This window comes from Miscanthus floridulus, chromosome 1 (genome assembly GCF_019320115.1).
Source record: "Miscanthus floridulus cultivar M001 chromosome 1, ASM1932011v1, whole genome shotgun sequence".
NCBI lineage: Eukaryota > Viridiplantae > Streptophyta > Magnoliopsida > Poales > Poaceae > Miscanthus > Miscanthus floridulus.
The window spans coordinates 203,374,695-203,396,225 of NC_089580.1; the positions used below are offsets into that span (position 1 = coordinate 203,374,695).

General features: G+C 45.0%; 2 pseudogenes; one reads left to right on the forward strand and one right to left on the reverse strand.

Moving 5' to 3' along the window:
• The first annotated feature begins 3,398 nt into the window (after positions 1-3,398).
• LOC136470396 (protein NRT1/ PTR FAMILY 6.3-like) lies at positions 3,399-7,082 on the forward strand (annotated as a pseudogene).
• Positions 7,083-7,585: 503 nt separating this feature from the next.
• On the reverse strand, positions 7,586-13,754 carry LOC136509788 (oxysterol-binding protein-related protein 1B-like; annotated as a pseudogene).
• Between the last annotated feature and the right edge of the window lie 7,777 nt (positions 13,755-21,531).

The following is a 21,531-nucleotide window of genomic DNA, read 5'->3' on the forward strand; positions in this document are numbered from 1 at the left end:
CATTTCCCACTCCCTCTCTCTTCCCACGAACCCTAAATCCTAAATCCAGCTCTTGGGAGTCCAGATCGAGGGTTTTGACGTTTTGCCAAGGTACTCCTCTTTCCCCTCTTTCATTTCATCCATTTAGATTCGGTTGTTTGTGTTTTTTTTTTTGAACTTGGCATTATAGGTTTGGTTCATGTTCATGTCATTCGTGCAATGTATGGTGGTTCAAATGATTGAATGACCCAAATATATGGTTGTTGTTGTTGTTGTATATGTTCTGGTTTATAATCATTGAGTTAAATTTTGTGTTTGTTGGGATTCAAATTTGCTTAGGGTTTGTAATAAAAAGCTTATTTGGGAGGTATGGTGATTTAGTGTTAGTAGCTTTACATTCGTTGCAAGGTACTTTGGATTGATTTTTTTTCTACGTAATGTTAGGATGCCAAGGCGTGGTAAAGCTCGTATTCCAAGGTAATTTCAATGTTTATTCATTATTTGTGCAACAAATAGAAAACCCTAGGTTTAGGTTTGGTTCTCCGTTAATATGACTAAATTCTTTCAATTGTAGCTATGGTCGCCAGAGGGCAAATCCCTACGACCTAAAGCCTCTCCCTGAAGGTGTTCCTCGACCCATGTGCTTTTGTGATGATCCTTGCAAGGTAGACATCTCTGAAGATGAGGAAACATATAGACAGAGGTACTGGATGTGTCCCAATTATACATGGGAACCTACAAAGCAACAGCGCCGTGCATCGATTGTGAGGATTTTTATTGTGTGTTAATTAATTTTCTTGTGATATTAAGTATTGCTTATTTATTTGTTTTGTAACAATTTGTTTTTCTTGCAGACCGTTCCACCACTGTGTGACTTTGAGCAGTGGATTGACACTGAGATCAAGGAGTCGGACAAGCAGCATCTAGAAGGCCTGAAGGAGTGGGATGCGGAGGTTAAGGAGAGGTTTGAGCAGAGACGCAGACATGAGGCTATAGAAAAGGAGCATAAGGAAGAGGAGGAAAGGAGGCGTGTTGCTGCGTACAGGGCGGAGAGGGAGAAGAAGCTTGAGCGTGTGCGCCGAGCGAAGGCAGCGATGGAGGAGAATCCCGATGCCCAGAGGAAGGGAAAGTGGCCTCGTTGCACTCAGTAGGTATTTGGTTTATTCATGAGCGATGTCTGGTGGCTCGGCGTTAAGTGACCCCGCGCCGAGCTATTGGGCCACTAAGCGTTGTTGGGCCGCCTGGGCCGCGCGCCGGATGGTGCCAATATCTCGGCGTGTAGTCCCACCGCGCCGAGGTTGGGCCTGTGGCGTTGGCTGACACAACGCCGACGTGTCGGACCCCATGCGCCACCGTGTCGCCGTCGACCGGGGTCGGCCGTGACGTGGCAAGACCTCGGCGTCGTGTCAGTCGACGCCGACCTTCATACCTTGGCGTCATGTTCTAAGACGCCTAAAAATGGTCTATTTTCAGCAAACGTTTTAGCATAGGTCTTTTTGTAAAAAATATTTTCAAAAGGGATCAAAATGCAAAAATTTCACCAGCTCCTCCCCCGAATGGCCCAATCCCCATGCGTGGACTATGGTCCACATCATCCAACCTTTTTTTTTTACAACACATCATCCAACCTTGTTGTCGCGTATGAAGGTGACGACTGAACCACAGCTGAGAATGCAAACTCCATTTCGGAATTGTCAAGTGCCGGCCACTAATTAATACTACCTCCATTCTCTTTCGTAGGGCGCACACGTACCCATAACAATATTCAAACTTAAAATCTTTGACTACTAATTTGACTAACAATTTATTATTATTATTATAACAAAAATTTAATATGGTTAGACTTGTAAATCAATATATCTACTATCCAATCATCATAAGTTTATAAGTATAAAAGAATATAAAATAAAATAAATAGATGGTCCAAGTATAATTTAAGAGACCGTATCATATCAAGTTGTGCCTTATAAAAGAGAATAGGTAGGGGGGACTATAATGCAGACTAGCTTGCCACATATTGGCTCACCTATTGTCACTACTAGAAACTAAAATATCATTTTTCTATCGGTTTATAACCGATAGAAAAAGTCAATTTCTCTGTCGTTACCAAATAACACACATGTATCACTGCCACCTAGTCCTACCTGACTGAATGTAACTCACAAGGAAAAAGGAAATAAGACGTTTTGATATTTAGATACATTGCTTTAATCATATATCTAGACACATGGTGTATATTTAAGTGTATAGCAAAATCAATGTATCTAAAAAAAGTCAAAACGTCTTATAATTTGAAACAAAAGGAGTAATAAGAACGCTACCTAACAATTTTACTGTTACTAAATGGAGGCACCAAATTAAAGAAAGCTTTATGTTAATCATGAGATGCATTAGAGAAACAAATTTTTAAAAATTCTCACAATAATCAAACACCTAACATTTAATCTGTTGATAGGGTCCTAATTAATCATCATCGCCAGTAATAGTCATTGACCTATTTTGTTTTTTTTTAAATACTCACCTCTGTTGGCTACATTGTTACTATCTACATGAACTCTACTTCATGTCTGAACCATGAAACTTGGTCTCTCTCATCACAGATTATGGTCCCTCACACGGTCCCATTAGAGATACATTTGTTTCTCAGCTTCAGATTCTAGATGATGAACTTTGGCTTATGCTTTGAGATTTTAGTTTTTACAGAGATCAACTGAAAACAAAAAAAACACCCAATAGGAAATTATAATGATATGTTGATCGATCTTCAACAGTATTATCAGTCTTTTGTGCTTAGTTGAACTACGTACCTACTTGTATTAATATTGATATATTAGAATTTGATTAAAATAAACATACATGCATATTGTGCCACCATGCACATCAAGTACATATGCGTGCATGGCCATAAATATATATGTTATGTTCAACAATCATGAAACATATTTTCTTAAGAACTCATATACTATATCTGTACGTGTCGTAGCTAAATGGCAAAGTTAGGTTCTTCCCAATGCAATCCCATCCCATTGGATTGATCGCAGGCCGGACCATTGGGTTTAACGTTCATCGACTTTGCTGGCAGTGAGCTCATCAATTCTGAAAGAAAGAAACGAAGGTCCGTATACAGCTACCTCACATATTATCATGCATGTGTCTACTATCGCCATCCATTCTTGTTTCTAAGAGGCCGGGTCCCTTGTTGACGGCAGGCACGGCAGGACAGGGACTCCGATCCTGCAACAAATAAGATGGTGGAGGGTGGAGGAGGCTGTGCTAGCTAGCTGTGTGCTCGTGGCACTCTGCTACTCCACTCCTCGTACAGCAGTCACCAGTCAGCAGAGGCAGCTAGCTGGGAACACCATCGTATCATATCATAACATATACTCGATCACTCCTATATTACAGATTAAAAGAGAGAGATGGCGGATCATGAGTCGCTTCCGCAGACCTGCGCGGCGGAGGGCAAGACGACGACGACGACGAAGGACGCGTGGGACTACAAGGGCCGCCCCGCCGTCCGCGCCTCCTCCGGTGGGTGGTGGTCCTCCGCCGCCATGATCCTGGTGGTGGAGCTGAACGAGCGTCTGACGACGCTGGGCGTGGCCGTGAACCTGGTGACGTACCTCATCGACACCATGCACCTGGGCAGGCGCCGCCTCTGCCAACGCCGTGACCAACTTCCTGGGCGCGTCCTTCATGCTGTGCCTCCTGGGTGGGTTCGTGGCCGACTGTAACGACCTGGATGAGTGGGAGGAAGAATTGGGGCGAATCGGTGAGCTTTATTGCGAACTGTAACAGTGTTTGTATACAAGAGCGGATGACCGCTTGAAGAATGTACGGCTATTTCTATGAATCTATCAACTAAGCGGTTCCTGTTTTCTCCCCTTTTCTCACCTAACACCCGGCGGCTTATATAGCCAGCAGTCCGTAGCTGTCAAGTAATCATCAACAGCTCATCACCAACCGTCGTTGACGGCCACGCCACAATCACAGGGAGTCACTGCATCGTGGGTCCACCTAGTCGGTCATAACATTCTCTCCTCCTTAAGACTCAGACTGTCCTCAGTCTGTGGACTCCTGAACCTGCTCTGGGGCAATGTCTGCTTCATCCTCCCAAGTTGCCATATGTTCAGGCATCAAACTCCACTTCACCAACACCTGCTTCACCCGTCTTGCACCGCGCAAGATTTCTCTGGTGGCCACAATCTTTCTCCGGTTGCTGTACAAGCATTGGGATCTGTACTGACTGAAGTCAACTCCTCCGAGACAGTCTGATCTTTCGGAACATGTTTCTTTAGCTGGGATACTGTGCAGTACAGGATGCACTCTACTGCCTTTAGGAAGGTCCAGCTTGTAGGCCACATTGCCTATTCTTTGTAACACCTTGTAAGGTCCATAGAATCGAAATGAAAGTTTCTTATTGGAGCTAGCCGCAACTGATGACTGCACATAAGGCTACAGTTTCATATACACCAAATCTCCTGGTTGGAACTCCCTTTCACTTCTGTGTTTATCTGCATGGGATTTCATTCTTTGATGTGCTCGTTGGAGTTGCATCTGAATGATCCTTTTGAGCAATTCTCTTTCTTTTATCCACTGCTCCAATTCTGGCACAACACTTAGATTTAGATTAGTGATGCCTAACTGCCTTGGGCTCTGGCCATACAATACTTGAAATGGTGACTGTCCCAATGCTGAATGATAATTCGTATTGTACCAGAACTCAGTAACTGATAGCCATTTGCTCCACTGCTTCGGGCAAGAGTGAACTGTACACCTGAGAAAGCCTTCCAAGCATTGATTGAGCCGCTCGGTTTGCCCATCAGTCTGGGGATGGTAAGCCGAGCTCATAAGCAACTGAGTGTCTATCAGTCTGAATAACTCTCTCCATAGAGTACTGGTAAAGATAGGATCTCTATCTGAAATGATAGCTCTAGGAAGTCCATGCAATTTATAGATGTTATCCTAGGAACAACTTTGCAATGTGTAAAGCAGTATAGGGATGATGTATAGCAATGAAGTGACCATATTTAGAGAATTTGTCTATGACCACCAATATAGCATTGTATCTGTCAGATGTAGGCAACCCTTCCACAAAGTCTAAGCTTATGACCTCCCACGCCTGTGATGGCACTAGAAGTGGTTGCAGTAGGCCTGGAACCTTGGTGTGTTCCACTTTTGCTTGCTGACATATGTGACACTGCTGAACAAATTGTTGTACTGATTGCTTCAAACTAGGCCAAGCAAATAGAGCCTTAACTCTCTTGTAAGTTGCAGAAATGCATGAATGACCTCCAATTTCCACTAGCATGTAAGGCTTGTAGGATGTGTTGCTGTGCTAACTTATTGTGGCCTATCCCAAATCCTGCCCTGGTATCTGATAACACCCTCTGTCAGGGCAAATTCCTTATGATTATTTTTAGAGATTGCGAATTCAGCCAACAACTTCTTATCTTCCAAATGTTCCTCATAACCTTCTCTAAGCTGTTGCACCCAAGATGGAATGCACTCTGAAATAGCCACTATCTCCTGTTCTAGCAGCACATCTGGATAAAGCATCAGCAGCAGCAGTTGGTGATCCCTTTCTTATACTGGATTTGATAATCCAAGTCCATGAGCTTGACTAAAGCTTTATGCTGAATTTTTGAAGTAACCCTTTGCTCTGTCAAGTGCAGCAAGCTTTTATGATCAGTTCTGATAAGAAATTTCTTGTGTTACAAATATGGTCTCCATTTTTCTATAGCCATCAGAATGGCTAAGCACTCCTCTCATATACTGACATAGCTTGGCTTCTAGTACACAGATGTTTGCTCAAGTATGCCACCGGAATGATTAGCTTGCATTAACACAGCTCCAATTCCATAGGCACTTGCATCAGTTTCCAGCACAAAAGGAATCTCAAAGTTAGACACCGCAAGAACAGGTGCTTTGCACCATCTTTTGTTTGAGTAACTGAAATGCCCTGTCAGTCTGTGCTTGTCCACTGAAACTGATAGCCTTTCTTCAATAATTCAGTTAATGGTCTAGCCATCATCCCATAATGCTCTATAAACTTCCTAGTAATATCCTGTTAATCCTAGGAACCCCCTTAGCTGTTTCACATTTGTTGGAGTCGGCCAGTTGACCACAGCTTGTACCTTTGTGGGATCAGTAGCCACCCCTTCTGCTGAAATAACGTGACCAAGATACTCCACAGCTAGGTTGGGCAAATATACACTTTGATCTCTTGATGTAGAATTGGTGTTTCTCTAGAATTGCAAACACCTCAGCCAACAACTTCACATGCTCTTTCAAAGTGGTACTGTAAATGAGTATATCGTCCATGAAAACTAAGACACCTCGACGTGGGCCACCACCATTCCCTTCTGGACCGTGCTACGCCCAGATGACCACCTTCTCCGTCTCCCAGGCGCAGGCCATGGACCGCCGCCTCGGCAGCCGTGGCTTCGAGATCCCCGCCGGCTCCCTCACCGTCTTCTTCGTTGGCTCCATCCTCCTCACCGTCCCCGTCTACGACCGCCTCGTCGTGCCCCTCAGCTCGCCGCCTCACCGCCAACCCGCAGGGCCTCTCCCCGCTGCAGCGCATCTCCGTCGGCCTGCTCCTCTCCGTCCTCGCCATGGTCGCCGCCGCGCTCACCGAGCGCGCCCGCCGGACGGCCTCCCTCGCCGGCGCCACGCCCTCCGTCTTCCTGCTCGTGCCGCAGTTCTTCCTCGTCGGCGCCGGGGAGGCCTTCACCTACGTCGGCCAGCTCGACTTCTTCCTGCGCGAGTGCCCCAGGGGAATGAAGACCATGAGCACGGGGCTCATCCTCAGCACGCTCTCGCTCGGCTTCTTCTTCAGCACCGCCATCGTCAGCGCCGTGCACGCTGTCACCACCTCAGGCGCAGGCGGGCGGAGGTCCTGGCTCACCGACGACCTCGACCAGGGCAGCCTCCACAAATTCTACTGGCTGCTGGCCGCCATCAGCGCCGTCAACCTGCTGGCCTTCGTGGCCGTGGCCAGGGGATACGTCTACAAGGAGAAGCGCCTGGCGGAGGCGGGCATCCACCTCGTCGCCCACGATGACGACGTCCTCGTCCATGCCTCAACTGCTGCTGAATGAACCTGAACGTTTGTCTGATGAATGCATGCATTGCTTTTTTTTTTTTTGAACTGCAATGGTAGGAAGCTCTGCCTTTTCAATTAAGATAAGGAAAGAAAGTTTATATACAAGCAAGGAACACTCGAGATTAGGGATTTCAAACCCCCACAAGCATGTAAAGGAGGGAATGCATGCATTGCATGTATTATTGTAGGGAATACTCGGACGGACGGACGGGCAATTAGATAGATAGATCAACATCGGATTATTATATATATATTGTGGATTCTACTAATTGATCAACAATTAAGCACATGCATGCATAGCATTCCCAAGATTAGTGAGGAATCCAAGCATGCATCCTCAAGGCCGGAAAATTAAAATGCAACGATTTGAAGTTTGCAGAGCATACGCTGGTGTATATATATCCGCATGAGAAAAAAGAACAGTTGCATATATATTATTGGCAACAGCTTCAATCAAATATATAATAGCGATAACATTTGCAAATTTGCACACGAAATATCATGCATATATAATCGCCTGGTACGGTAATATGACGATATATATAATATACGAACGTCGTACAGCCCCCAGCCTCACAGATCATGGGGAACCAGAGATATATATGATGGGAGCAAGCTAATTAAGATGTATTTTCATTTTCTCGCCGCCGTTCATTTCATGTCAAAACTTATATACTACGTACTTGACTTCCTACACATACAAATCTGAGCAGCTCAACGTTGGGGCTCAGAGGTGATGATCTGTCTGCTGCTTTCGGCTGCCGTCGAAGACTTCACCAAATATATCATGACATCCATCCCATTTCCCCTGCTCTCTCGCCTCCCAGTAACCTCCCACATAGCGGAATGTCCCGTCGCTGCCATCCCTCCGGAACCATCTTGGTTTCCAACCACTGTCCTGCATCTTCCGTGACTGCAATGCAAAGCCACCGTCAAATTAGAAATTCCAATTAGAGCTCGCTTTCCCACAAAAATGCGAAGAAAGATATATATATACCATTCGTTGCCTCGTCTCCAGTCGCAGCTTCTCAGCATTGGCCTTACCATACTCCCCGTTCCTCTACATGTCGCTGATCTGGTCTGAGTCTTGAATCCGTTGGTGGAAGTCTCTCCTAAGCAATTAGTTGACAGTTTCGTGCTTCAGAAGTGGCGCGAAGAATAAATGATAATAATGATCCAAGCATGCCAGCAGGTCTATCTACCTTGAGTTCTGGAGTCAACTCGTTCAGAGTTATTGCGAATGATGAAAGGTTATAGCGAGTAGGATTAGTTGAAGGTTCATTTTTCTCCCACAACAGAAGAGTCGCATCTGTATTCTGGCCTGATGCACTGCAGTTTACTCTGGGTGCATCGTTAGCAACGGTGCAGTACATGCTCTCATCCCACTTTCCCATTAGGGTCGCAACCTTGGAACCATCAACATCCTTAACGAATCCTTGAACCTTGCATACAACTAGATCCATGAAAACGATTCCCAAGGAGACATAGGAGTGTTACGGGAACTGTTAGTCATACTGCATTTTACCTGGCGAGGGTTGCGCTCAAGGAAAGATTGTTGTTTGAATATCAGCTTGCATGAATATCCCCTGTTCCCACTTATATTCATCGTGCCATGGTGATGACAACAAACTCTACCGATGATAAGGTTATTAATTGTTGTTGTAACCTGGTATGGAGATTAAAAATAATTATTTGTTTTTCTAAAGAGTAAAGTGAAAAAACTGAAACTAGCACATCAAAGGTCACTGCGTGCACGGGAAGATGGTGTGCTACAATACTTGTAGACCTGCTACAAAAGGGCTCGACACTAGAAATGGGTGAGTGTATTGGCAGTCTGCTAGTCATGCCACCAACAATCAAGAAAAGGATATTTACCTTACTCCATCGGAAAGTTTCTCCATCATCAAATTCTAGAGTTAACACACCAACAGGATCCAGCTGGATTGTTTGCCCCCAGAACTTGCTCTTTACATTGCTGTCGCCCCAAAATTTCCAGCCTTTTCCTTCACAATGGCAAGCCATGACCATTGGATGATGACTAACCTGGTGCCAGAAATAGAGCATCATAATTAATTCCAGCTAGTTTGCACTGAAGGTCTAGCATCATAAAACAGTATCGATGTGACCACAACAATCAGTTGACAGGAAACAATGAACCAATGATGCACCGTGTCACTTTTCATTGAAATTAAATCACTGCTCTGACTTGTAGTTTTTTTTTTCAACTGAAATACTGATTTAGTGTCGGTGGACCAAAGCTGGGCGGAAGTAAATATGAAACTAGAGTTGTGGCGGCAGACCCTTAAGTCTAAAGGTTTTAGATTAAGCAGAACTAAAACTGAATACATGAGATGTGACTTTGGCGGAGCTGCACAGGAGGAGGGAGATGTGAGTTTGGAAGGTAAGTAGTGCCTAAGAATGATACCTTTCGTTATCTAGGATTGATGCTACAGAGGGATGGAGATATTGATGCGGACGTTAGCCATAGAATCAAAGCAGGGTGGATCAAGTGTCGATAAGCTTCTGGCATTCTTTGTGACAAGAGGGTACCACAAGCTAAAAGGCAAATTTTATAGAATGACGATTAGACATGCTATGTTGTAAGGAGCAGAATATTGGCCTACAAAGATTCGACATGTTCAACAATTGAGTGTTGTATAAATGCGTATGTTGCGATGGATTTGTGGTCACACAAGAATAGACCGAGTTAGGAACGATGATATACATGACCGCCTAAGGATAGCACCAATTGAAGAAAAGCTTGTCCAACATCGGTTCAGGTGGTTTGGCCATATCCAAAGGAGACCTCCAGCGCGCCAGTGCATCGTGGAGTCCTAAGCCAAGCTAATAATGTGAGGAGAGGTAGAGGTAGACCGAAATTGACATGGGGAGAGGTAATAAAAAGACATTTGAATGCTTGGGATATACCTGGAGAGATCTATGTTTGAATAGGAGTGCTTGGAAAGCAGCTACTGAAGTGCCTGAACCGTGACTAGAGGTTCTCGGTGGGTTTCAACTCTAGCCTACACCAATTTGTTTGGGACTGAAAGGCTTTGTTGTTGTTGTTGAAATACTGATTTAGAAACTAGTCACACTGCATAATTCAGTAAATATTGCCAGTTCATTAATTTGTGTCAGGAGACCAAGTATACCTCTTATGATTTAACAGAAACAAAAAAGGGTGACTTTTTAACAAAGAATAGACCTTTTCAGAGAAGAAACGGATTTCATTTTCAGGGTAATCAGCTTCATAGGTTTCCCCTAACAATGGATTGAAAGGTTTGCAGGGGCGCCCATCCGAGGAAGCATACCCAGAAACCGCAAATGCAGCAACGTTAAGAATTCTCATCAAACTGTCCCCCTGAATTCAGAAGCACAATAATTGAGATATTATTTAACAAGTCAAATCTAGTTAATAAACCTTACAATAAAGATTCTAACACAACTAATTAATTATTGAGTAGGAATTTGTAGCAAGAGTAATACCTTTCGCCCACATTCATATGCACGATCCAACAAATAAGAATATTCCAAGTCCTCAAAGCATTTTTGAAGAGATGATAATGGTTCGTTAAAGTAAACAGGCAGACATACTCGTGTAAGATCTCTTCCGACATTATCCTTGATCATTGACCAAAGACTAACACCCTTTTCCTTCTCAACTGGATCAGGCAACTTCGTGCGACGCTTGAAAAACGGCGACAGGCATTCACTGTTACCCATACCAGCTTTTGGTTTCACAAATTTATCACCATATAGAAAGGTATCCTTGCCAGAATTTGAACCTTTCATCTTCAAGCAAGAAATTGCTGCTGAATCGCTGAAACTCTGCCTTGTATCATAAAAATGATAGTCATCGTCATCCAAAATTTCATCCAACTCCTGTTGTCCAACATCATCAGAAGATTCTGTATTGCTGCTCTCTGATGTTAAATTAACAGTAAGCAAACATGTTAAAATATAGTTTAAGGGGAGGGGAAGGGGAGCATGCATGTTTTGAAGACAGAATTAAGTGCATATGTTAGAATAATAAAGCAAGCATAAACAACAAGTGAAAGAAAAGGATTTCAAAAATCAAGTACCACTACATTTTCCGCTCGAATATTCAGGTTTCATCAAGTGCGAGTGGAGCTCAATCATATTAGCATTATCATCTGCATTAAGTACCTGAAAAACACAGTATATCATCGTGAAACCATGAAAAGGAATTGCAACAGTCAAGAAGGTGAATGTGCACAGTAAACATGATTTCTGTAGAAGGCAGTTGCCAATTGGTTGATAGGTCAGTAATGCATTTCTACAATGAGAACATGGCCAATAGAACAGAACTCTAGATACATTACACGCACACAAAAACCAAAGGGTTTTGTGTAATATATCTAGAGTTCTGTGTTTTAACAGAGGACACATCCTTTTGTGATCAAGCAGAGGAGTTGATTCAGCATCCTTGTGTCCTGTGTTTTCACTCGATAGGTCTGGACTCTGATCCTGAACAGATTAGGATTACAGACAATTACTCCTCGGCCTAGAGTGACTTGCTTTTCCAAATGGTGGTGCCAAGCAATCAAGGGGTTTGATAAGAAGATGAGAAAAGGACTGAATTATTTAATCATCTTGGTCGCTTGGGAAATATGGAAATATCGCAATGCTTGTGCGTTTGAAGGAGTTCTTCCAAATGTCAAATTGCTTCTACAAGCTGTAGCTAATGAGGGCATTCTGTGGTGCACGGCTGGAGCCTCTGCTCTTAAGGAGATGCTTCTTCAGCTAAGCACTGAAATATGAGTGCTGTTTTAGTCTACTGTGGTGTGAGTGTTAGGTTCGCGAGTTTCTCTCCCTTGTACTAGGAGTAAACTCTTGTCTCTCCTACATATTATTTCTCTTCTTAATGAAGTGACACGCAACCCTCCTGCGTTATTCAAGAAGAAAAAAAACATATTGCATAGACTTCAGATGGCTCGCTATGCCTCGTCATTTCTAGAAGGAAACTTGCAGAGAAGTCGAAACAGTTCTTTCTTTCTTTTCTCCTCTTTTGCTTGACATGCAGTTAGTCTTTTTAGCTTATTGGCAAATTTAACTTCTGAACAAGCAGAATCCATCAGACTTAAATAGAACTTAAAGGGGTAAACTGGGTATCAAATGCCTCTGAAGAGCAGAATTAAAACCGAAAACAGTAGGGTAGCATGCCTTCACTAATATACTAATGGGCATATCCTGCAAGAACATTACCTCAAGCTGCTGTGGAAGACTGCTGATAAAGCTTACATATTCTTCACAGCGTTGTTTCATCTGTGTGTGATACTGTGAGAATTCCGAATGGACAATCTCTTCACAGTCTTTAATTATCTCCTCACCAAGGCCTTCTTCATGCATGCGATTTCTAAGCCTCTCTGTAGAAAATGATGCATCATTCTGGTTACTCAATAAGCCCCCATCTGGAGAAGATTCAGCTCGAGCAGAAACTAGGGCTTCAATCCAAGCCACTCGTTCATTAGCAGAGTCTGTTCTCAGCTGCAGTGTCTTGGTTGGAGTAATTATGTAGAACCGCCTGTCATCTGACTTGCTTTCACGGAATGAGGAGATCTGGAGATATTTAAACTTGACAAAATTAGCATTCAGAAGACAAAATCAAAGTTATGATGTTATGAAAAGTAGTTTTAGCAATTCATATAACCACTGCAGATCATTGTTAATACATTGATGGGCAAATCTTGGATGCTTCAGATTATTTGTTTTTTTTAATAACAGAGAGCTGCGTTTTATTCTTTTAAGATAGTAGGAAAGGTATAGAAACTCAAACTATCCAAGATGGAGAAGAAACACAAAGCGAACAACAAAAATAACAATTGGAATGGTATGGGCTATCGGATACGAAGTGAAATAAGTAGGATGGAGACAGTAAATAAACAATAAGCACGGAGAGAAAAGCAAAGGTGAGTGTGTAAAGCGGCAAAAGCTAGTGATCAGAAAAACCACTGTAGCAGATGGTTTCATTTCAGCGCATTGTTAATTTACGAACGCAATTATGTAATGGTACTACTGGTACTTGCAGACAAGACCCTTCACTTTGTGACGGTCTTGTGAAAAGAGAAGTCTTGTTCACGGAAGGGAAAGCATAGCATGGTAGTTCTTGGCTGCATCATCTTTGAAGCAGAGCATGCTAGTTGTTGACAGGCAATCGAATTGTTTGGACAGCAAAGTTTAATCTTTTGGAGCCCATCCCATTCCCATTGACATTGCGATTTCTGTTGGATGGAGGTTTGTAATGCTATCTCTGTCCCATTAAATCCCATTACCCTTCGGTAGCAGACGAGAGAGGCGAGAGCGGGCCTGACCTTGAGGTGCACGAGGCCCACGGGGCGGTCCTGGCCGTATTGGGCGGGCCCAATGATCCGGGTGGCGGCGGCGGCGGACGCGGAGGAGCGGCGTGGGATCTTGGAGTAGGTGAGGACGTCGCCGCGGATGGCGAACCAGCGCGGGCGCCAGCCCTTGCCGATGTTGGTCCACTTGTAGAGCAGCCCGGCCACGGACGGCGGCGGAGGGGCAAGTGGAGGCGGAGGGGATCCTCCGTCGGCGGGGAGGCAGCACAGCGGATGCAAATCCCTCGCCCGCATTACTATTTTCTTTGGGTTCGATTTGGAGCCATGGATCGCAATTCCTCGCTCGCATTTGGCTCCCCTGTCCTCCACTCCTCCTGCTCTTTATATACAACTAGAGAACGAGAAGAAGAAAACCCCTCGCCGGCCTCCTGCTGGCGCCCACTCCACTGACCACTGGTTCTTGCTGACGTCGCACGTCTCCTTCTCGAGAGCACTTCACTGCTGCCGTCTCGTCTTGCTAGTGATGATTGCCGCCACTCCACGGGGACGGGGCTGCTCACTCACAGTCACAACTCACAGGCGCCCGCAGGCCGCAGCCGTGACCAAGACAACAACACTGGCCGTGTGTTTGGATCACCTCCTGTCTCTCTTGCCTGTTCTGTTGGAGATATGGGCAAGTTGGCTGATGAAAAATATTTGCTTAATTAGGAGTCAGATGAAAAGATGATGATTTTTGTATGGTGAACTAAGTATGCAAAATAGTAAAATTAAGAACCGAAACATCCATTCTATTTTTGGAATGGATGTTTCGGTTCTTAATTTTTACTTTTTTATTTTTCATTTCACCTCAGAACTATTAAAGCGACCGTTTCAGTCGTAGAAACTTTATTTTTAGGGCTCAACTTCATGTGCGTACTATTAAAATGGTTCCTTTCGTTTTCAAACTTTTTTTTGGCTCAAACTTGTCCCTCATCCTATGTGGCATGTCATGCATCTCCCCATCTCCGGCGCACCAACCACGGTAAATTGATAAGAGGTGTGGACTGCGTATAATGCTCAAGCCCATGTCTGTGCCCGCCTATAGCTAACCTTGAGAATTTCTAAAATTTGGGATGACCATCTTCAATAACTCTTGGAGTGGAGCTAGGTGCCTACTGGCAAACAGCTCAACAAGCACATAGTAAGAGTCTAGCTAGGGATTTTTTGTTTAACAAGCTAGCTAGGGAATATTAGGCCCTGCTTGGATAAACTTAACCAAATCATGTGTAAACCCCTATTATGTTGCGGCACTTATTTATCTTCTTTTCATAGCAAAACCCTCTACGGGGATCTTGGGTGAACTAGATGGCCGTTGAAAGTCGGTTCTCATCCTTAAAGACGATAAAAAGTACTCCCTCCATTCCAAATTATGGCTCTGTTCGGCTTACCTCATATTCGGCTGTTCGACTTTTTTTTTTCAGCTGGAACAGTATTTTTCTCTCACAATAATTCAGCCGGAACAGTGTTTTCAGCCAAGTTTCAGACCAGCGAACGGGGCCTATAAGTTGCTTTGACTTTTTGGTTCATTCATTTGCTATATATCTAGACATATTATCATATCTAGATGCATAGCAAAATAGATGTATCAAAAAAATCAAAGCGACTTATAATTTGAAACAGAGTGAGTAAGTCTCATGTCATGACAATCTCGCCGGAGAGGGAGGCCAGCCAAGAGCGCCACTCACCGGAGAAGGGGCAGGCCTGAGCACGGTCGCCGGTGTGTGACGTTGGACTCGCTCCCATCCGTGCGATCCGGTAAATCAGTTATCCGCCTCTGAATATAGGAAGAGATTTTTAGAGACTCGGAGATTGTTTGCACACCTTTATTAATAAAATCGGTTGTCTTCTAAAATTATTTGTGTAATAGTATTTAAAAGGTTATAGACTCACCAGTGCTAAAGAAAAACAACCTTATTAACCACAAGCTCAGCATGCTGAGACTTTACATCGGCTAGGCTCCGTTTGGGTGTTGCTGTTTCTTAAAACTGTAGTATTGTGGATCCACAGTTTTAAAAACGTAGACATGTAATGTCATAGTATTTAGAAATCGCAGTGTTTCTCTATTTAAGAAAAGCCATGGCGTGTTTGGCTACACACCAATACAATGCTTTTGAGACTAGTTGGTTGTGTCTTTGCTGCTAAAAATAGCATGTGTCGGTGCAGAAAGTGACCAACACGTAAATATTTGTAGTTTTGTTGTACGTTGTGATCGGAGGTGGTCTAGCACTCAATGACACAGGGTTTATACTGGTTCAGGCAACGTGCCCTACGTCCAATTTGAGTCAGTCGATGACTTTATTCCTGAGCCCAGGTGCTCGAAGTTTGCAGTGGGGTTACAAACGAGACGGAGAAAGATAGGGGTACAAGAGGTCCGGTCGGAGTCTAGACTGAAGGGCCGAGAGTGACGGGAGCCCCGCTACGTGCTAAGTGTTCGAGTGTGTGCTTGGTGTAACTTTAGAGTGTCTAAAGTTACAGCGGGTGAATCCATGTAAGTGAACTGATTGATCTCTCTATTGGAAGACAGCGCATCCCCTTTTATAGTTGAAGAAGATGGCCTTACAGGTGAGAGGGAGAGAGTACGTATGCTGCTTAGTCTTGCTGCCCACGCCGTCAGGTACAAGATGATGGTAGACGCCTACAATACTGTTTAGTGTCAGATGCACGTGGAAGGTTGCGTCGTCTTCTTTAGGTATGGCAGACATCGGTGCCTGCCACACTGTTGATACCCAGAGGCATGCAAGGGGATTTTACCATGTTCGCCTGGTATGGTAAATGTCGGCGCCCACAACACTGTTGATGCCCAGAGGCATGTGGGGGAGCCTTACCGTTTTTGTCTAGTATGGGAGTTGATGGCGCCCACAACACTATAGGGGAAATGTCGGCGCCTACAACACTGCTTGAGGTCTGTCAAGCCAAGGAGGTCGTAGGGTACTGTCCTACAGGTGTATAGGGTACGGTCCTCGGTATTGTGGTTGACTTTAAGTGTCCTGCCTTACTTTCTCCATCCGTTTCCTAGTCCCTACCGAGCGGGCGTCCCCGGTTGGTTGGTCCCAGTCGACTCTAATTGCGCCAGCCGGAGAGGAGTTGTAAGCAAGGGTTTAGCGTATTTCTGGTCGGAAAAGCGGGTCGAAGTCAGAAGTGGTGTTTCGGCCAGGCCTTTCTGTCGGAGAGGTCGTCCGGAGGTGGGCCGGTGACGGAAGCGAGTGCTGTTCCTGTTTTGTGAGGCCTTCCGATCGGAGAGGCGGGCCGGAGTCGGAAGCAAGCGCCGTTCCTCCTCGGCCAGGGCTTTCGGTCAGAGATTGGATTGTCCTTCTGGCCTGTCGTTTAGGTGTTTTGGGCCAGCCCAAGAGTTGTGCGTCGTTCGCAACGTTGTTTGCTAGGCCGAGCCTTTGCTGGGAAGCCGGTCCATGAAGGACCCTGGGTTTATGAACCCGACAGCATGTATCTCTAAAAATAGCAGTGAAAATGAGACATGCCATTAGAGGTAGACACGCGTCGCCGAGCTCTGTCAAAAATAAAGAGGGTTGGGACTGAGTTTTTTAGACTAAAAAAACCATGGTTTTATTAATACCGTAGTTTCTAAAACTCCAAATGAATGACATTCAAAGACCTTATGTCGGGTTCATAAACCCAGGGTCCCCGATGGGCCCGCTTTCTAGCAAAAGCTCGGTCCAGCAGACGGCATTACAACAGACGCGTGACTCCTGGGCCGGTCCAGATAACTAACGACAGGCTGGAAGAGCGATATAGTCTCCGACCGAAAGGCCTAGCCAAGGAGGGGACAACACTCGCTTACGACTCTGACCCGCTTTTCCAACCCGGAATACACCGACTCTCTGCTTACAGCTCTTCTCCGACCGACGCGGTCGGAGCCGACTGGGAACGACCGACCGGGGACGCCCGCCCGGTGAGGACCCAAGAATCAGGCGGAGCAGATAAGGCAAGGCGCTCAAGTCAACCACAATACCGAGGACCGTACCCTGCACACCTGTAGGACAGTACCACCAGGCAATACCAGAAGGGTGTATTCAACCTTTTCAGACATGTCAGAACACGAACAATATTGTGGGCGTCGTCATTTGTCATACAGTATGGTAGGCACCGACATTTGCCATACCAGAAGAACACAATGGAGCCTGCCACATACATTTGAGCGTCAACAATATTGTGGGCACCGACAGACTGTCTTGTACCCGATGGCGTGGGCAACAAGACTAGGTAGCGCACACACTCTCTTTCTCTCTCTCTCTCTAAACTTGTAAGGCCATTCCCTTCACCTATAAAAGGGGATGCGCTCTCTCCTAAAAGGAGGACGATCATTCTGACTCTCTCTCTGCTAAGCTTTAGATATTCTGAGCACTCGAACAGCTCTACGGCTCTAGAACTCTAAAGCTACATAGAGCATACGTTCCAATACTTAGCGCACGTAGAAGCTTCTGTCACTCTTGGCCCTTCGGTCCAGAACCGGACCGGACCTTTAACACCCCCTTCTTATTCCCACTCGTTTGTAACCCCACAACAAACTTCGAGCACCTGGGCTCAGGAATAAAGTCACCGATCGACTGGAACTGGACGTAGGGCATGTTGTCTGAACCAGTATAAACCCTGTGTCATTGAGTGCTAGGCCACATCCGATCACAACGCACGGCAAAACTATAAATATTTACTTGTTGATCACTTTTCGCACCGACACCTTCTTTCTTTCAGATACTGGCATTTTAAAAAATCATGGTATTGACGTAAAACTCTAAAAAACCTTTGTATCCAAACAGAGACAAAGCTTTTCTGTAGTAACTAGTAAGTGCCCAAGCCACCCCTAGATTAGGCACAATAATACCATCAAGGGCACATGCTCCGATGCTTTATAATCCCTTGCAGGTACAAATGGTTGGTAAGCTCATACACATAAGAGTAATATATATTAATAAAAGTAAGAGTAAAGTCCACTAGCAGTCCTCAAACTTGTTCGACTGTATTATCATAGTCCCTAAACTTACAGATTGATCGTTTAGGTCCTCAAACTTGTTCGACTGTGTCATTGCACTACTACAGGAAACTTTACTGAGGCAGACAAAAAGCGTTAACTGAGGCAGTTTTTGCAACCGCCTCGGTCGAAAGGTCACGGTTAATCGTGGCCTTAACCGAGGCGGTTGCCCTGCTCGCCCCGGTTAATCGAATAAAAAAACAAAAAAAGGAAAAGCCGTGGATAAGCCCGGCGAGCCATCCACGCGCCGCCGCTCGCACCGCCGCTCGTCGGATCTGCACCGTTGCTCGCTGGATCCGCCAAGGAGGATGAGATCTGCGCCGCCCCATGCTGGATGCACGCCGCACCAGCCTGGAGCTGCCACTGCCCGTACCTCCACCTCGTCGTAGTAGGTGCCGCCGCACCACCGCACCTTCACAGGATCCGGCCGCCAGCGACAGATCCAGCCACCACAGTCATGGATCTGGCTACCAACAGCAGATCCAGCAACCATGGTCGTCGAAGGAGGGGCGCCGCCCGGTTGTGGAGAAGGGGAGCCGCTGCCGGCGGCGGGTTGTGGAGGAGGGGCGCCGCCGTGGCTGTCGGATTGTGGAGGAGGTGACGAGCGCGAGAGAGAGGGAGCGGGAGGCGCCGCGCGCGCGCCGCTGGTCCCCATGCTCCGCGCACACGCAAGAGAGTGTGAGGGAGGCGCCGTGCGCCGGGTGCCAAAAAGAGAGAGAGAGAGAGAGAGGAGCGCGAGAGAGAAAGGCGTCAGGCCACACGCGAGAGAGCGTTCGGTGAGCGGCGCCGCGCTCTACGCGACTGAAGGGAGAGGGAGGTGGGGATAGAAGTTAGGGTTTGGTGTGGTCGCGGTATATATACCCGGAACCCGTTACTGGGCCTAGATGGACTGTTTGGGCCACTATTCACCGAGGTGGGCCTTATAATGTGACCGTCTCGGTAAATATATTAACTGAGGCGGTTGTGTTTAGGTAACTGCCTCGGTTAATAAGCATTAATGATTAACTGAGGCGGTTGCTAGCCTGGCTGCCCTGCCTCGAATAACCAAGGCGGGCAACCAGGCCAACCGCCTCGGAGCTCCAAAGTGAAACGCTCTGTAAAAGATTTTTTGAAGTAGTGTTGGTTCCTAAACTTCTAAATCACCCGTTTAGGTCCTCAAACTTGTTCAGTTGTGTCGTCTCGGTCCCTAAATGTTTTAAATATTTTTCTTTGTTGCCTGACCATAATAGGAAAAAAATACTAATTACTAGCTAGAACTGTGGCTAACAAGTAGATAGGAAGAGTGTAGTAGCTAGGGAATAGGGCTTGTCTGAATAAACCGCCTGAGATCCACGTAGAAATAAATTGAAGGTTTGCTATGAAAATGCAGAGGTGAAGACAGCGGTATGAAAGAGAATTAATAAAGCATGAGAGAGAGAGAGAGAGGAGAGTATGCCTGGCTTTGGAGGAGCAGCCCCCTCATGTCCTCCATGTGAAGGATGACTATATTGTACAGGGCAGGGCAGATCATGCTAGCTTCATTGGCGCTAGCTTAGCTGCAACTGCAAGTTTTAGTGATGGATTGGTTCCTCATGGGTGATGGATCGGATAAGGGGGTGTTTGGATCTGGTGACTAAAGTTTATGAGGTGTTATATGGGGTGTCACATAAAATGTTCGGATACTAATAAAAATATAAATTACCGAATCCGTCAGTAATCCAGGAGACGAATTTATTAAGCATCATTAATCCGTCATTAGCCTGTGGTTACTTTAGCACCATATTGTCAAATCATGGACTAATTAGGCTTAAAAATTCGTCTCGCAGAGCTATCTCAATCTGTACATTTAGTTTCGTAACTAGTCTATATTTAATACTCTATGTATACGTCCAAACATCTGATGAGACGGCCACTATCTAAACACCCCCTATGACGATGATCGATGACGAGACACTACAACTGCAACTGCAACGCAACTACTCGAGTAATAGTGTTGCATGGTCAGCATCGATCCATCTTCTGAACTGAATGTGATGGTCGCCGCCGCGCCGTCGTCGGTCAAAATATTCTGCGATGGGTGATGATCGTCGGGGGGCCGGGGGCCGGGGCCCTGGGGAAGACGTTGATCGACTGCATGCAGAGGTGTGATGGGTTGCCTATGAATGATGATGTGTGGTGTCGGCCGATGGTGCCTGTTTGGGCGCGTGCGTGCGTGTTGCTCTATCACAGGCTCCAGATCATGACGTTCGTGCACACCAGCTAATCAATATGCTATCTCTCTCTCGTCTCTCGTACAGTATCTATGCTAGGTACCGTTTAGTTGGCAAAAATTTTGGCGAAATGTCACTGTAGCACTTTCGTTGTTATTTGACAATTAGTGTCCAATCATAGTCTAATTAGGCTTAAAAGATTCGTCTCGTGAATTTCGTCTAAACTGTATAATTAGTTTTATTTTTTTATTTATATTTAATGCTTCATGCATGCGTCAAAGATTCGATGTGACGGGGAATCTTAAAAAAATTGGCATTTTGGAGTAAAACTAAACAAGGCATAGTGTATGTAGTATTAATTAATTGATAGCTGTTGGAACACAGTCTCGCTCGGCACAACCAACGTATTAGCAACTCAGAGCAGTTTGGCTCAAATTAGTAGCCAAATTCTATAGTTTAACCATTTGGTAAAATACAAAACTCCTCAAAAAAAGAATAGATCTACAACAGTCTTACTATTTTTCATCTTTAGATTGCTAACGTATGTGATTGGCTAAATATGATCACCTAAAATCAAGGGATATAGCAAACTTTCTATTTTACAAAACCAGATAGCACATCTATTGGAGTCTACTTTTTGCTATACAAATTCAAAAATAACCTCTAAAAACAAGAATAGCCAAGCTGCTGGAGTGGCTACCTACTCCCCGTCTCCTTTTTAACTCTCGTTCTCACTTTTTGGAAGACAATCATACTCAACTTTGACTAAATATATATTAAAACATTAATATTTATGGTACCTAATTAATATCATTAGAAAAATAGTTAAATCTATTTTTATTATAAATTCATTTGGAGATATAAATGTTGCTAATATTTTCTATAAATTTAGTCAAACTTAAAAAAAATTAACTG